Source organism: Heterodontus francisci, chromosome 22 (genome assembly GCF_036365525.1).
Source record: "Heterodontus francisci isolate sHetFra1 chromosome 22, sHetFra1.hap1, whole genome shotgun sequence".
Classification (NCBI taxonomy): Eukaryota; Metazoa; Chordata; class Chondrichthyes; order Heterodontiformes; family Heterodontidae; genus Heterodontus; species Heterodontus francisci.
In genome coordinates, this window is record NC_090392.1 from 34,819,133 (window position 1) to 34,836,560 (window position 17,428).

The 17,428-nt window shown below is 43.8% G+C and overlaps 4 non-coding genes across 4 annotated transcripts; all 4 read right to left on the bottom strand.

The window, feature by feature from the left end:
- Positions 1 to 600: 600 nt before the first annotated feature.
- Positions 601 to 673, bottom strand: trnav-cac (transfer RNA valine (anticodon CAC)). Its single transcript has one exon. It is a non-coding gene; the product is annotated as a tRNA-Val (tRNA).
- A 3,406-nt stretch (positions 674 to 4,079) lies between these two features.
- trnai-uau (transfer RNA isoleucine (anticodon UAU)) lies at positions 4,080 to 4,152 on the bottom strand. The gene has a single exon. It is a non-coding gene; the product is annotated as a tRNA-Ile (tRNA).
- A 3,404-nt stretch (positions 4,153 to 7,556) lies between these two features.
- On the bottom strand, positions 7,557 to 7,629 carry trnav-cac (transfer RNA valine (anticodon CAC)). The gene has a single exon. It is a non-coding gene; the product is annotated as a tRNA-Val (tRNA).
- Positions 7,630 to 14,496: 6,867 nt separating this feature from the next.
- Positions 14,497 to 14,569, bottom strand: trnav-cac (transfer RNA valine (anticodon CAC)). The gene has a single exon. It is a non-coding gene; the product is annotated as a tRNA-Val (tRNA).
- Positions 14,570 to 17,428: the final 2,859 nt, after the last annotated feature.

The following is a 17,428-nucleotide window of genomic DNA, read 5'->3' on the forward strand; positions in this document are numbered from 1 at the left end:
GAGGAGCAATTTCCCCCAACTTGTTTCCACCGGAGATTCATCATTGCAACTCAAAGAAAGTTTCAGTCACTTGCGTGTTCTGCAAGAGCTGCTCGGAGGTTCAGTGACCCGGATATCATGTGCCTCCGTTTTGCTGAGCCGGTGCATAGTTGATGGGGAGATTTGGCCCGGGTTGTGCTATTTTACCTCCCCGAGATGGCCAGTAACCTGTTGATTGAGGCAGCAGACGCCACTTGCTGCTGACAGCGAGTAATTGGACAGTGCGGGTCAAAATATTGCAGCGTGCCCCTGTCTCAACGACTGTGGAGCTGGTGAAAGTGAATTGCTGATGTGCTTTTGCCTCGTCTGAAATGAGACTAAGATTCGCTGTTACTTAGCAAGCTCGTGTTGCAGGTTTCTATTCTAATCTGAGCCAAATAAAGTGTCACTGCTCGGTTTTGAGGAACTTTCTGCAGCATCAGGACTAGAAAAAGGAGCGAGTGCAAGGCATTGTGCACACAATGTGCAAGAGAAAGAGGGCTTTGAGAAATTGTGTTGTGTTCATGGGGAATGTCAATGATTGCATATTTCTTGCGAAGAAGTTTGGGTTCGTTTTGAAAATGTTTCTGCCCAGTTTCGAACTGGGGACCTTTTGCGTGTGAGGCAAACGTGATCACCACTACACTACAGAAACTCAACACACTTACAGCGCTGAGGAAGCTGCAAGTATTGTTAAACTATACAGTCTTAATCGATTTGTGGTGCTTGTTTCATTGAAATGCAATTCCACTGTGACATTTCGTAAGGCTGCCGAGGTATTGACCCAGCCATGGACGATCAGCAGTGCACAACACATCGCCAGTCCATTCAGGCCATCGTACCATGGCAGTTTTTTGAAAGACTTGCCATTTGGACCCACTTCCTTAGCTCTGCTTTTCTTTGCCTCTCCTTTCATGCAATTATCCAATTCCCTTTTTTTAAAACTCTCCCTTAAGAAACTAAGTTTGTCAGAGGTGCAGCAGCTGCTGCAGTGTTAATGCACAGTGTGCCATCATTGACAAAGATTCCCTTCCCCAACCACACCAAGACATCCACTTGGGATTCTTGCCAAGTTCTGGATTTCATTTCTCATTATTTACTGATTGCACTGACACATATTTGTGTTTTTAAACTCTTTATTTTGATCAAATGAGTCCTTATTTTGCTGAGATGCTACAAATAATGTAATTACCCTCGCAGTAGAATGCGTAACAGAGGCAGTTATATAATGGGGGCGAAGCTTCACTGCAGCTATATAATGTCCTGGTTGGACCCCACCTGGAGTCCTCTGCATAGTCTGGGCATGCCAATTTATATAGTATACAAATTGGCCTTGGTATACAGTGCAGTTCAGATCCAGCAGAATGTTTGCAGAGTTCAAATGGTTAGATTAGGAAGCAATGTCCCCTCTTCCACAGAGACAGCTGTTGGTTTCCACCTGGTGCCACACTTGCTTCTGAATTTCAAGGTGTAGAATGAAATGAAGCAACGTAACCCAAGTTTGCAATGCATTCCATGCAATCATCAAACACATCATTCCTGTCTTCCTCACCTTAGCTGCACAGCCCTCGAAACGTTGCAATCCATGTAACACAGTATTTGTTCCAGGTTTAGGCTTTCAGTAGGATTATAATAATATCTGTGCCCTCATCTTGAAATGAGATTCTCAGCAATATCCAACACAAATTGAATTGCATAGATGACAGGCAAATATAGGAAAACAGGTCAGTATGCAACACAATTCCATGGTGCCCATTTTCAGATGCACAATAGTCATCTTTTCCAGCAAATGAAAGAATTTTTCAGTGAATCATTTGCAAAGTCAGAGTTAATGGCATTTGTGCTTTTCTTTCTTCTTGTTTTGCAACATACTGGCGCCTAAATCCAATTCATGTATATTCATGTTTATTGGGGAGACCAAATGCAGACTGGGTGACCGCTTTGCGGAATACGTCGGCTCAGTCCGCAAGCAGGACCCTGAGCTTCCGGTTGCTTGCCATTTCAAGACTGCCCACTGCTCTCATGCTCACATCTCTATCCTGGGATTGCCTCAGTGTTCCAGTGAACATCAACACAAGCTCGAAAAACAGCATCCCGTTGACCGATTAGTTTAGTTTGGTGATCCAGCAGTGAAACAGGCCCTTCGGCCCACCGAGTCTGTGCTGACCATCGACCACCCATTTATACTAATCCGACACGAATTCCATATTCCTACCACATCCCCACCTTCCCTATATTTCCCTGCCACCTCCCTATACGAGGTGCAATTTATAATGGCCAATTAACCTATCAAGCAGCCAGTCTTTGGCATGTGGGAGGAAACCGGAGCACCCAGAGGAATCCCACGCAGACACAGGGAGAACTTGCAAACACCACGCAGGCAGTGCCCAGAATTGAAAGCGGGTCGCTGGAGCTGTGAGGCTGTGGTGTGAACCACTGCACACGAGAGCGTGCCGGACTGAATATTGAGTTCAATAATTCCAGAGCATGACGGGGCCCCCATTTTACTTTCATTTTTTGTTATTTTTCATTTTTACATTATTTACATTTTTTTGTATGTTTATTTTATTTCATCTTAGTTTGTTCAGTTTGCTTACCCACTGTTTTTTTTCCTGTTTGTACTTGCTGCTCTTCAATTTTCAGTCCATTAACAGTCCTCTCTGTACTAATGCTTTGTCTTTCAACACACCATTAACATATTGTTTGCCTTTGCTCCATGACCTTCTGGTCAGCTATTCTGTGGCCTTGTCCAATCTACACCTTCTCCTTTGTTATCTCTTGCTCCACCCCCGCTTTACTTGCTTCTAACCTTTGACATTTCTAATATTTGCCAGTTCTGAAGAAGGGTCACTGAGCCGAAATGTTAACTCTGCTGCTGTCTCCACAGATGCTGCCAGTCGTGCTGAGTATTTCCAGAATTTCTGGTTTTTATTTCAGATTTCCAGCATCCACAGTATTTTGCTTTTATTCATGTATATTCTTCCTCGGTTCAATATGAAGGAGCGCTTTGATATTGAGCGGAGCCGCAGTGCATCTCATTTTCAACGCCACCTTGTTAGTGTTCCTGTTACTTGCCGAATGAAGAACAAAATAAAATGATAATTTGGCAGGTCTGCCTGTTTCCTTAGCTTCAGTTACAGAATCAGCTGTGTCCGTCTTTAAGGGAGGCAAAGTACTCCTAGCGGCTCTGCGTGACGCTGAATAGTTATGTTAATCTGCATCAATAAATCCAGGTATGTCTCTGTTACTGACTGAACAGAACGCTAATAAATATGTGAGCGACTGTCATAACTTAAATAACTTTTTCCCCTCTGCGTGTCATGAACCTTTACCCCTTGTCATAATTGCGGCTGCATGTTAAGAGCTGGGTTATCAAGGTGCTTAAGACACCAAGAATCTGCTGCAGCAGTGGTTAAATTGAAAAGGATTTTTGCCCCTTTTACCCAAGAAGAAATGTTCAGGAGGAGCAATTTCCCCCAACTTGTTTCCACCGGAGATTCATCATTGCAACTCAAAGAAAGTTTCAGTCACTTGGGTGTTCTGCAAGAGCTGCTCGGAGGTTCAGTGACCCGGATATCATGTGCCTCCGTTTTGCTGAGCCGGTGCATAGTTGATGGGGAGATTTGGCCCGGGTTGTGCTATTTTACCTCCCCGAGATGGCCAGTAACCTGTTGATTGAAGCAGCAGACGCCACTTGCTGCTGACAGCGAGTAATTGGACAGTGCGGGTCAAAATATTGCAGCGTGCCCCTGTCTCAACGACTGTGGAGCTGGTGAAAGTGAATTGCTGATGTGCTTTTGCCTCGTCTGAAATGAGACTAAGATTCGCTGTTACTTAGCAAGCTCGTGTTGCAGGTTTCTATTCTAATCTGAGCCAAATAAAGTGTCACTGCTCGGTTTTGAGGAACTTTCTGCAGCATCAGGACTAGAAAAAGGAGCGAGTGCAAGGCATTGTGCACACAATGTGCAAGAGATAGAGGGCTTTGAGAAATTGTGTTGTGTTCATGGGGAATGTCAAAGATTGCATATTTCTTGCGAAGAAGTTTGGGTTGGTTTTGAAAATGTTTCTGCTCAGTTTCGAACTGGGGACCTTTTGCGTATAAGGCAAACGTGATCACCACTACACTACAGAAACTCAACACACTTACAGCGCTGAGGAAGCTGCAAGTATTGTTAAACGATACAGTCTTAATCGATTTGTGGTGCTTGTTTCATTGAAATGCAATTCCACTGTGACATTTCGCAAGGCTGCAGAGGTATTGACCCAGCCATGGACGATCAGCAGTGCACAACACATCGCCAGTCCATTCAGGCCATCGTACCATGGCAGTTTTATGAAAGACTTGCCATTTGGGCCCACTTCCTTAGCTCTGCTTTTGTTTGCCTCTCCTTTCATGCAATTATCCAATTCCCTTTTTTAAAAACTCTCCCTTAAGAAACTAAGTTTGTAAGAGGTGCAGCAGCTGCTGCAGTGTTAATGCACAGTGTGCCATCATTGACAAAGATTCCCTTCCCCAACCACACCAAGACATCCACTTGGGATTCTTGCCAAGTTCTGGATTTCATTTCTCATTATTTACTGATTGCACTGACACATATTTGTGTTTTTAAACTCTTTATTTTGATCAAATGAGTCCTTATTTTGCTGAGATGCTACATACAATGTGATTACCCTCGCAGTAGAATGCGTAACAGAGGCAGTTATATAATGGGGGCGAAGCTTCACTGCAGCTATATAATGTCCTGGTTGGATCCCACCTGGAGTCCTCTGCATAGTCTGGGCATGCCAATTTATATAGTATACAAATTGGCCTTGGTATACAGGGCAGTTCAGATCCAGCAGAATGTTTGCAGAGTTCAAATGGTTAGATTAGGTAGCCATGTCCCCTCTTCCACAGAGACAGCTGTTGGTTTCCACCTGGTGCCTCACTTGTTTCTGAATTTCAAGGTGTAGAATGAAATCAAGCAACGTAACCCAAGTTTGCAATGCATTCCACGCAATCATCAAACACATCATTCTCGTCTTCCTCACCTTAGCTGCACAGCCCTCGAAACGTTGCAATCCATGTAACACAGTATTTGTTCCAGGTTTAGGCTTTCAGTAGGATTATAATAATATCTGTGCCCTCATCTTGAAATGAGATTCTCAGCAATATCCAACACAAATTGAATTGCATAGATGACAGGCAAATATAGGAAAACAGGTCAGTATGCAACACAATTCCATGGTGCCCATTTTCAGATGCACAATAGTCTTCTTTTCCAGCAAATGAAAGAATTTTTCAGTGAATCATTTGCAAAGTCAGAGTTAATGGCATTTGTGCTTTTCTTTCTTCTTGTTTTGCAACATACTGGCGCCTAAATCCAATTCATGTATATTCATGTTTATTGGGGAGACCAAACGCAGACTGGGTGACCGCTTTGCGGAATACGTCGGCTCAGTCCGCAAGCAGGACCCTGAGCTTCCGGTTGCTTGCCATTTCAAGACTGCCCACTGCTCTCATGCTCACATCTCTATCCTGGGATTGCCTCAGTGTTCCAGTGAACATCAACACAAGCTCGAAAAACAGCATCCCGTTGACCGATTAGTTTAGTTTGGTGATACAGCAGTGAAACAGGCCCTTCGGCCCACCGAGTCTGTGCTGACCATCGACCACCCATTTATACTAATCCGACACGAATTCCATATTCCTACCACATCCCCACCTTCCCTATATTTCCCACCACCTCCCTATACGAGGAGCAATTTATAATGGCCAATTAACCTATCAAGCAGCCAGTCTTTGGCATGTGGGAGGAAACCGGAGCACCCAGAGGAATCCCACGCAGACACAGGGAGAACTTGCAAACACCACGCAGGCAGTGCCCAGAATTGAAAGCGGGTCGCTGGAGCTGTGAGGCTGCGGTGTGAACCACTGCACACGAGAGCGTGCCGGACTGAATATTGAGTTCAATAATTCCAGAGCAAGACGGGCCCCCATTTTACTTTCATTTTTTGTTATTTTTCTTTTTTTCATTTATTACATTTTTTTGTATGTTTATTTTATTTCATCTTCATTTGTTCAGTTTGCTTACCCACTGTTTTTTTTTCCTGTTTGTACTTGCTGCTGTTCAATTTTCAGTCCATTAACAGTCCTCTCTGTACTAATGCTTTGTCTTTCAACACACCATTAACATATTGTTTGCCTTTGCTCCATGACCTTCTGGTCAGCTATTCTGAGGCCTTGTCCAATCTACACCTTCTCCTTTGTTATCTCTTGCTCCACCCCCGCTTTACTTGCTTCTAACCTTTGACATTTCTAATATTTGCCAGTTCTGAAGAAGGGTCACTGAGCCGAAATGTTAACTCTGCTTCTGTCTCCACAGATGCTGCCAGTCGTGCTGAGTATTACCAGAATTTCTTGTTTTTTTTCAGATTTCCAGCATCCACAGTATTTTGCTTTAATTCATGTATATTCTTCCTCAGTTCAATATGAAGGAGCGCTTTGATATTGAGCGGAGCCGCAGTGCATCTCATTTTCAACGCCACCTTGTTAGTGTTCCTGTTACTTGCCGAATGAAGAACAAAATAAAATGATAATTTGGCAGGTCTGCCTGTTTCCTTAGCTTCAGTTACAGAATCAGCTGTGTCCGTCTTTAAGGGAGGCAAAGTACTCCTAGCGGCTCTGCGTGACGCTGAATAGTTATGTTAATCTGCATCAATAAATCCAGGTATGTCTCTGTTACTGACTGAACAAAACGCTAATAAATCTGTGAGCGACTGTCATAACTTAAATAACTTTTTCCCCTCTGCGTGTCATGAACCTTTACCCCTTGTCATAATTGCGGCTGCATGTTAAGAGCTGGGTTATCAAGGTGCTTAAGACACCAAAAATCTGCTGCAGCAGTGGTTAAATTGAAAAGGATTTTTGCCCCTTTTACCCAAGAAGAAATGTTCAGGAGGAGCAATTTCCCCCAACTTGTTTCCACCGGAGATTCATCATTGCAACTCAAAGAAAGTTTCAGTCACTTGAGTGTTCTGTCAGAGCTGCTCGGAGGTTCAGTGACCCGGATATCATGTGCCGACGTTTTGCTGAGCCGGTGCTTGGTTTCTGGGGAGATTTGGCCCGGGTTGTGCTATTTTACCTCCCCGAGATGGCCAGTGACCTGTTGATTGAGGCAGCAGACGCCTCTTGCTGCTGACGGCGAGTAATTGGACAGTGCGGGTCAAAATATTGCAGCGTGCCCCTGTCTCAACGACTGTGGAGCTGGTGAAAGTGAATTGCTGATGTGCTTTTGCCTCGTCTGAAATGAGACTAAGATTCGCTGTTACTTAGCAAGCTCGTGTTGCAGGTTTCTATTCTAAACTGAGCCAAATAAAGTGTCACTGCTCGGTTTTGAGGAACTTTCTGCAGCATCAGGACTAGAAAAAGGAGCGAGTGCAAGGCATTGTGCACACAATGTGCAAGAGAAAGAGGGCTTTGAGAAATTGTGTTGTGTTCATGGGGAATGTCAATGATTGCATATTTCTTGCGAAGAAGTTTGGGTTCGTTTTGAAAATGTTTCTGCCCAGTTTCGAACTGGGGCCTTTTTGCGTGTGAGGTAAACGTGATCACCACTACACTACAGAAACTCAACACACTTACAGCGCTGAGGAAGCTGCAAGTATTGTTAAACTATACAGTCTTAATCGATTTGTGGTGCTTTTTTCATTGAAATGCAATTCCACTGTGACATTTCGCAAGGCTGCAGAGGTATTGACCCAGCCATGGACGATCAGCAGTGCACAACACATCGCCAGTCCATTCAGGCCATCGTACCATGGCAGTTTTTTGAAAGACTTGCCATTTGGGCCCACTTCCTTAGCTCTGCTTTTCTTTGCCTCTCCTTTCATGCAATTATCCAATTCCCTTTTTTTAAAACTCTCCCATAAGAAACTAAGTTTGTCAGAGGTGCAGCAGCTGCTGCAGTGTTAATGCACAGTGTGCCATCATTGACAAAGATTCCCTTCCCCAACCACACCAAGACATCCACTTGGGATTCTTGCCAAGTTCTGGATTTCATTTCTCATTATTTACTGATTGCACTGACACATATTTGTGTTTTTAAACTCTTTATTTTGATCAAATGAGTCCTTATTTTGCTGAGATGCTACAAACAATGTGATTACCCTCGCAGTAGAATGCGTAACAGAGGCAGTTATATAATGGGGGCGAAGCTTCACTGCAGCTATATAATGTCCTGGTTGGACCCCACCTGGAGTCCTCTGCATAGTCTGGGCATGCCAATTTATATAGTATACAAATTGGCCTTGGTATACAGTGCAGTTCAGATCCAGCAGAATGTTTGCAGAGTTCAAATGGTTAGATTAGGAAGCAATGTCCCCTCTTCCACAGAGACAGCTGTTGGTTTCCACCTGGTGCCTCACTTGCTTCTGAATTTCAAGGTGTAGAATGAAATGAAGCAACGTAACCCAAGTTTGCAATGCATTCCACGCAATCGTCAAACACATCATTCCTGTCTTCCTCACCTTAGCTGCACAGCCCTCGAAACGTTGCAATCCATGTAACACAGTATTTGTTCCAGGTTTAGGCTTTCAGTAGGATTATAATAATATCTGTGCCCTCATCTTGAAATGAGAGTCTCAGCAATATCCAACACAAATTGAATTGCATAGATGACAGGCAAATATAGGAAAACAGGTCAGTATGCAACACAATTCCATGGTGCCCATTTTCAGATGCACAATAGTCATCTTTTCCAGCAAATGAAAGAATTTTTCAGTGAATCATTTGCAAAGTCAGAGTTAATGGCATTTGTGCTTTTCTTTCTTCTTGTTTTGCAACATACTGGCGCCTAAATCCAATTCATGTATATTCATGTTTATTGGGGAGACCAAATGCAGACTGGGTGACCGCTTTGCGGAATACGTCGGCTCAGTCCGCAAGCAGGACCCTGAGCTTCCGGTTGCTTGCCATTTCAAGACTGCCCACTGCTCTCATGCTCACATCTCTATCCTGGGATTGCCTCAGTGTTCCAGTGAACATCAACACAAGCTCGAAAAACAGCATCCCGTTGACCGATTAGTTTAGTTTGGTGATACAGCAGTGAAACAGGCCCTTCGGCCCACCGAGTCTGTGCTGACCATCGACCACCCATTTATACTAATCCGACACGAATTCCATATTCCTACCACATCCCCACCTTCCCGATATTTCTCTGCCACCTCCCATTACGAGGGGCAATTTATAATGGCCAATTAACCTATCAAGCAGCCAGTCTTTGGCATGTGGGAGGAAACCGGAGCACCCAGAGGAATCCCACGCAGACACAGGGAGAACTTGCAAACACCACGCAGGCAGTGCCCAGAATTGAAAGCGGGTCGCTGGAGCTGTGAGGCTGCGGTGTGAACCACTGCACACGAGAGCGTGCCGGACTGAATATTGAGTTCAATAATTCCAGAGCATGACGGGGCCCCCATTTTACTTTCATTTTTTGTTATTTTTCATTTTTACATTTTTTACATTTTTTTGTATGTTTATTTTATTTCATCTTAGTTTGTTCAGTTTGCTTACCCACTGTTTTTTTTCCTGTTTGTACTTGCTGCTGTTCAATTTTCAGTCCATTAACAGTCCTCTCTGTACTAATGCTTTGTCTTTCAACACACCATTAACATATTGTTTGCCTTTGCTCCATGACCTTCTGGTCAGCTATTCTGTGGCCTTGTCCAATCTACACCTTCTCCTTTGTTATCTCTTGCTCCACCCCCGCTTTACTTGCTTCTAACCTTTGACATTTCTAATATTTGCCAGTTCTGAAGAAGGGTCACTGTGCCGAAATGTTCACTCTGCTTCTGTCTCCACAGATGCTGCCAGACCTGCTGAGTATTTACAGAATTTCTTGTTTTTATTTCAGATTTCCAGCATCCACAGTATTTTGCTTTTATTCATGTATATTCTTCCTCAGTTCAATATGAAGGAGCGCTTTGATATTGAGCGGAGCCGCAGTGCATCTCATTTTCAACGCCACCTTGTTAGTGTTCCTGTTACTTGCCGAATGAAGAACAAAATAAAATGATAATTTGGCAGGTCTGCCTGTTTCCTTAGCTTCAGTTACAGAATCAGCTGTGTCCGTCTTTAAGGGAGGCAAAGTACTCCTAGCGGCTCTGCGTGACGCTGAATCGTTATGTTAATCTGCATCAATAAATCCAGGTATGTCTCTGTTACTGACTGAACAAAACGCTAATAAGTCTGTGAGCGACTGTCATAACTTAAATAACTTTTTCCCCTCTGCGTGTCATGAACCTTTACCCCTTGTCATAATTGCGGCTGCATGTTAAGAGCTGGGTTATCAAAGTGCTTAAGACACCAAGAATCTGCTGCAGCAGTGGTTAAATTGAAAAGGATTTTTGCCCCTTTTACCCAAGAAGAAATATTCAGCAGGAGCAATTTCCCCCAACTTGTTTCCACCGGAGATTCATCATTGCAACTCAAAGAAAGTTTCAGTCACTTGGGTGTTCTGTCAGAGCTGCTCGGAGGTTCAGTGACCCGGATATTATGTGCCTACGTTTTGCTGAGCCGGTGCTTGGTTTATGGGGAGATTTGGCCCGGGTTGTGCTATTTTACCTCCCCGAGATGGCCAGTAACCTGTTGATTGAGGCCGCAGATGCCAGTTGCTGCTGACAGCGAGAAATTGGACAGTGCGGGTCAAAATATTGCAGCGTGCCCCTGTCTCAACGACTGTGGAGCTGGTGAAAGTGAATTGCTGATGTGCTTTTGCCTCGTCTGAAATGAGACTAAGATTCGCTGATACTTAGCAAGCTCGTGTTGCAGGTTTCTATTCTAATCTGAGCCAAATAAAGTGTCACTGCTCGGTTTTGAGGAACTTTCTGCAGCATCAGGACTAGAAAGAGGAGCGAGTACAAGGCATTGTGCACACAATGTGCAAGAGAAAGAGGGCTTTGAGAAATTGTTTTGAGTTAATGGGGAATGTCAATGATTGCATATTTCTTGGTATGAGGTTTGGGTTGGTTTTGAAAATGTTTCTGCCCAGTTTCAAAGTCGGGACTTTTTGCGTGTGAGGCAAACGTGATCACCACGACACGACAGAAACTCAACACAGTTGCAGCGCTGAGGAAGCTGCAAGTATTGTTAAACTATACAGTCTTAATCGATTTGTGGTGCTTGTTTCATTGAAATGCAATTCCACTGTGACATTTCGCAAGGCTGCAGAGGTATTGACCCAGCCATGGACGATCAGCAGTGCACAACACATCGCCAGTCCATTCAGGCCATCGTACCATTGCCAGTTTTTTGAAAGTCTTGCCATTCGGGCCCACTTCCTTAGCTCTGCTTTTCTTTGCCTCTCCTTTCATGCAATTGTCCAATTCCCTTTTTTAAAACTCTCCCTTAAGAAACTAAGTTTGTAAGAGGTGCAGCAGCTTCTGCAGTGTTAATGCACAGTGTGCCATCATTGACAAAGATTCCCTTCCCCAACCACACCAAGACATCCACTTGGGATTCTTGCCAACTTCTGGATTTCATTTCTCATTATTTACTGATTGCACTGACACATATTTGTGTTTTTAAACTCTTTATTTTGATCAAATGAGTCCTTATTTTGCTGAGATGCTACATACAATGTGATTAACCTCGCAGTAGAATGCGTAACAGAGGCAGTTATATAATGGGGGCAAAGCTTCACTGCAGCTATATAATGTCCTGGTTGGACCCCACCTGGAGTCCTCTGCATAGTCTGGGCATGCCAATTTATATAGTATACAAATTGGCCTTGGTATACAGGGCAGTTCAGATCCAGCAGAATGTTTGCAGAGTTCAAATGGTTAGATTAGGAGGCCATGTCCCCTCTTCCACAGAGACAGCTGTTGGTTTCCACCTGGTGCCTCACCTGCTTCTGAATTTCAAGGTGTAGAATGAAATCAAGTAACGTAACCCAAGTTTGCAATGCATTCCACGCAATCATCAAACACATCATTCCCGTCTTCCTCACCTGAGCTGCACAGCCCTCGAAACGTTGCAATCCATGTAACCCAGTATTTGTTCCAGGTTTAGGCTTTCAGCCGGATTATAATAATATCTGTGCCCTCATCTTGAAATGAGATTCTCAGCAATATCCAACACAAATTGAATTGCATAGATGACAGGCAAATATAGGAAAACAGGTCAGTATGCAACACAATTCCATGGTGCCCATTTTCAGATGCACAATAGTCATCTTTTCCAGCAAATGGAAGAATTTTTCAGTGAATCATTTGCAAAGTCAGAGTTAATGGCATTTGTGCTTTTCTTTCTTCTTGTTTTGCAACATACTGGCGCCTAAATCCAATTCATGTATATTCATGTTTATTGGGGAGACCTAACGCAGACTGGGTGACCGCTTTGCGGAATACGTCGGCTCAGTCCGCAAGCAGGACCCTGAGCTTCCGGTTGCTTGCCATTTCAAGACTGCCCACTGCTCTCATGCTCACATCTCTATCCTGGGATTGCCTCAGTGTTCCAGTGAACATCAACACAAGCTCGAAAAACAGCATCCCGTTGACCGATTAGTTTAGTTTGGTGATACAGCAGTGAAACAGGCCCTTCGGCCCACCGAGTCTGAGCTGACCATCGACCACCCATTTATACTAATCCGACACGAATTCCATATTCCTACCACATCCCCACCTTCCCTATATTTCCCTGCCACCTCCCTATACGAGGGGCAATTTATAATGGCCAATTAACCTATCAAGCAGCCAGTCTTTGGCATGTGGGAGGAAACCGGAGCACCCAGAGGAATCCCACGCAGACACAGGGAGAACTTGCAAACACCACGCAGGCAGTGCCCAGAATTGAAAGCGGGTCGCTGAAGCTGTGAGGCTGCGGTGTGAACCACTGCACACGAGAGCGTGCCGGACTGAATATTGAGTTCAATAATTCCAGAGCATGACGGGGCCCCCATTTTACTTTCATTTTTTGTTATTTTTCATTTTTACATTTTTTACATTTTTTGTATGTTTATTTTATTTCATCTTAGTTTGTTCAGTTTGCTTCCCCACTGTTTTTTTTTCCTGTTTGTACTTGCTGCTGTTCAATTTTCAGTGCATTAACAGTCCTCTCTGTACTAATGCTTTGTCTTTCAACACACCATTAACATATTGTTTGCCTTTGCTCCATGACCTTCTGGTCAGCTATTCTGTGGCCTTGTCCAATCTACACCTTCTCCTTTGTTATCTCTTGCTCCACCCCCGCTTTACTTGCTTCTAACCTTTGACATTTCTAATATTTGCCAGTTCTGAAGAAGGGTCACTGAGCCGAAATGTTAACTCTGCTTCTGTCTCCACAGATGCTGCCAGTCGTGCTGAGTATTTCCAGAATTTCTTGTTTTTATTTCAGATTTCCAGCATCCACAGTATTTTGCTTTTATTCATGTATATTCTTCCTCGGTTCAATATGAAGGAGCGCTTTGATATTGAGCGGAGCCGCAGTGCATCTCATTTTCAACGCCACCTTGTTAGTGTTCCTGTTACTTGCCGAATGAAGAACAAAATAAAATGATAATTTGGCAGGTCTGCCTGTTTCCTTAGCTTCAGTTACAGAATCAGCCGTGTCCGTCTTTAAGGGAGGCAAAGTACTCCTAGCGGCTCTGTGTGACGCTGAATAGTTATGTTAATCTGCATCAATAAATCCAGGTATGTCTCTGTTACTGACTGAACAAAACACTAATAAATCTGTGAGCGACTGTCATAACTTAAATAACTTTTTCCCCTCTGCGTGTCATGAACCTTTACCCCTTGTCATAATTGCGGCTGCATGTTAAGAGCTGGGTTATCAAGGTGCTGAAGACACCAAGAATCTGCTGCAGCAGTGGTGAAATTGAAAAGGATTTTTGCCCCTTTTACCCAAGAAGAAATGTTCAGGAGGAGCAATTTCCCCAAATTGTTTCCACCGGAGATTCATCATTGCAACTCAAAGAAAGTTTCAGTCACTTGGGTGTTCTTGAAGAGCTGCTCGGAGGTTCAGTGACCCGGATATCATGTGCCTATGTTTTGCTGAGCCGGTGCTTGGTTGATGGGGAGATTTGGCCCGGGTTGTGCTATTTTACCTCCCCGAGATGGCCAGTAACCTGTTGATTGAGGCAGCAGACGCCACTTGCTGCTGACAGCGAGTAATTGGACAGTGCGGGTCAAAATATTGCAGCGTGCCCCGTCTCAACGACTGTGGAGCTGGTGAAAGTGAATTGCTGATGTGCTTTTGCCTCGTCTGAAATGAGACTAAGATTCGCTGTTACTTAGCAAGCTCGTGTTGCAGGTTTCTATTCTAATCTGAGCCAAATAAAGTGTCACTGCTCGGTTTTGAGGAACTTTCTGCAGCATCAGGACTAGAAAGAGGAGCGAGTGCAAGGCATTGTGCAAGAGAAAGAGGACTTTGAGAAATTGTGTTCATGGGGAATGTCAATGATTGCATATTTCTTGCGAAGAAGTTTGGTTTCGTTTTGAAAATGTTTCTGCCCAGTTTTGAACTGGGGACTTATTGCGTGTGAGGCAAACGTGATCACCACTACACTACAGAAACTCAACACAGTTGCAACGTTGAGGAAGCTGCAAGTATTGTTAAACAATACAGTCTTAATCGATTTGTGGTGCTTGTTTCATTGAAATGCAATTCCACTGTGACATTTCGCAAGGCTGCAGAGGTATTGACCCAGCCATGGACGATCAGCAGTGCACAACACATCGCCAGTCCATTCAGGCCATCGTACCATGGCAGTTTTATGAAAGACTTGCCATTTGGGCCCACTTTCTTAGCTCTGCTTTTCTTTGCCTCTCCTTTCATGCAATTATCCAATTCCCTTTTTTTAAAACTCTCCCTTAAGAAACTAAGTTTGTAAGAGGTGCAGCAGCTGCTGCAGTGTTAATGCACAGTGTGCCATCATTGACAAAGATTCCCTTCCCCAACCACACCAAGACATCCACTTGGGATACTTGCCAAGTTCTGGATTTCATTTCACATTATTTACTGAATGCACTGACACATATTTGTGTTTTTCAACTCTTTATTTTGATCAAATGAGTCCTTATTTTGCTGAGATGCTACATGCAATGTGATTACCCTCGCAGTAGAATGCGTAACAGAGGCAGTTATATAATGGGGGCGAAGCTTCACTGCAGCTATATAATGTCCTGGTTGGACCCCACCTGGAGTCCTCTGCATAGTCTGGGCATGCCAATTTATATAGTATACAAATTGGCCTTGGTATACAGGGCAGTTCAGATCCAGCAGAATGTTTGCAGAGTTCAAATGGTTAGATTAGGAAGCCATGTCCCCTCTTCCACAGAGACAGCTGTTGGTTTCCACCTTGTGCCTCACTTGTTTCTGAATTTCATGGTGTAGAATGAAATCAAGCAACGTAACCCAAGTTTGCAATGCATTCCACGCAATCATCAAACACATCATTCCTGTCTTCCTCGCCTTAGCTGCACAGCCCTCGAAACGTTGCAATCCATGTAACACAGTATTTGTTCCAGGTTTAGGCTTTCAGTAGGATTATAATAATATCTGTGCCCTCATCTTGAAATGAGATTCTCAGCAATATCCAACACAAATTGAATTGCATAGATGACAGGCAAATATAGGAAAACAGGTCAGTATGCAACACAATTCCATGGTGCCCATTTTCAGATGCACAATAGTCATCTTTTCCAGCAAATGAAAGAATTTTTCAGTGAATCATTTGCAAAGTCAGAGTTAATGGCATTTGTGCTTTTCTTTCTTCTTGTTTTGCAACATACTGGTGCCTAAATCCAATTCATGTATATTCATGTTTATTGGGGAGACCAAACGCAGACTGGGTGACCGCTTTGCGGAATACGTCTGCTCAGTCCGCAAGCAGGTCCCTGAGCTTCCGGTTGCTTGCCATTTCAAGACTGCCCACTGCTCTCATGCTCACATCTCTATCCTGGGATTGCCTCAGTGTTCCAGTGAACATCAACACAAGCTCGAAAAACAGCATCCCGTTGACCGATTAGTTTAGTTTGGTGATACAGCAGTGAAACAGGCCCTTCAGCCCACCGAGTCTGAGCTGACCATCGACCACCCATTTATACTAATCTGACACGAATTTCATATTCCTACCACATCCCCACCTTCCCGATATTTCCCTGCCACCTGCCATTACGAGGGGCAATTTATAATGGCCAATTAACCTATCAAGCAGCCAGTCTTTGGCATGTGGGAGGAAACCGGAGCACCCAGAGGAATCCCACGCAGACACAGGGAGAACTTGCAAACACCACGCAGGCAGTGCCCAGAATTGAAAGCGGGTCGCTGGAGCTGTGAGGCTGCGGTGTGAACCACTGCACACGAGAGCGTGCCGGACTGAATATTGAGTTCAATAATTCCAGAGCATGACGGGGCCCCCATTTTACTTTCATTTTTTGTTATTTTTCATTTTTACATTTTTTACATTTTTTTGTATGTTTATTTTATTTCATCTTAGTTTGTTCAGTTTGCTCACCCACTGTTTTTTTCCTGTTTGTACTTGCTGCTGTTCAATTTTCAGTCCATTAACAGTCCTCTCTGTACTAATGCTTTGTCTTTCAACACACCATTAACATATTGTTTGCCTTTGCTCCATGACCTTCTGGTCAGCTATTCTGTGGCCTTGTCCAATCTACACCTTCTCCTTTGTTATCTCTTGCTCCACCCCCGCATTACTTGCTTCCAACCTTTGACATTTCTAATATTTGCCAGTTCTGAAGAAGGGTCACTGAGCCGAAATGTTAACTCTGCTTCTGTCTCCACAGATGCTGCCAGTCGTGCTGAGTATTTCCAGAATTTCTTGTTTTTATTTCAGATTTCCAGCATCCACAGTATTTTGCTTTTATTCATGTATATTCTTCCTCGGTTCAATATGAAGAAGCGCTTTGATATTGAGCGGAGCCGCAGTGCATCTCATTTTCAACGCCACCTTGTTAGTGTTCCTGTTACTTGCCGAATGAAGAACAAAATAAAATGATAATTTGGCAGGTCTGCCTGTTTCCTTAGCTTCAGTTACAGAATCAGCTGTGTCCGTCTTTAAGGGAGGCAAAGTACTCCGAGCGGCTCTGCGTGACGCTGAATAGTTATGTTAATCTGCATCAATAAATCCAGGTATGTCTCTGTTACTGACTGAACAAAACGCTAATAAATCTGTGAGCGACTGTCATAACTTAAATAACTTTTTCCCCTCTGCGTGTCATGAACCTTTACCCCTTGTCATAATTGCGGCAGCATGTTAAGAGCTGGGTTATCAAGGTGCTTCAGACACCAAGAATCTGCTGCAGCAGTGGTTAAATTGAAAAGGATTTTTGCCCCTTTTACCCAAGAAGAAATGTTCAGGAGGAGCAATTTCCCCCAACTTGTTTCCACCGGAGATTCATCATTGCAACTCAA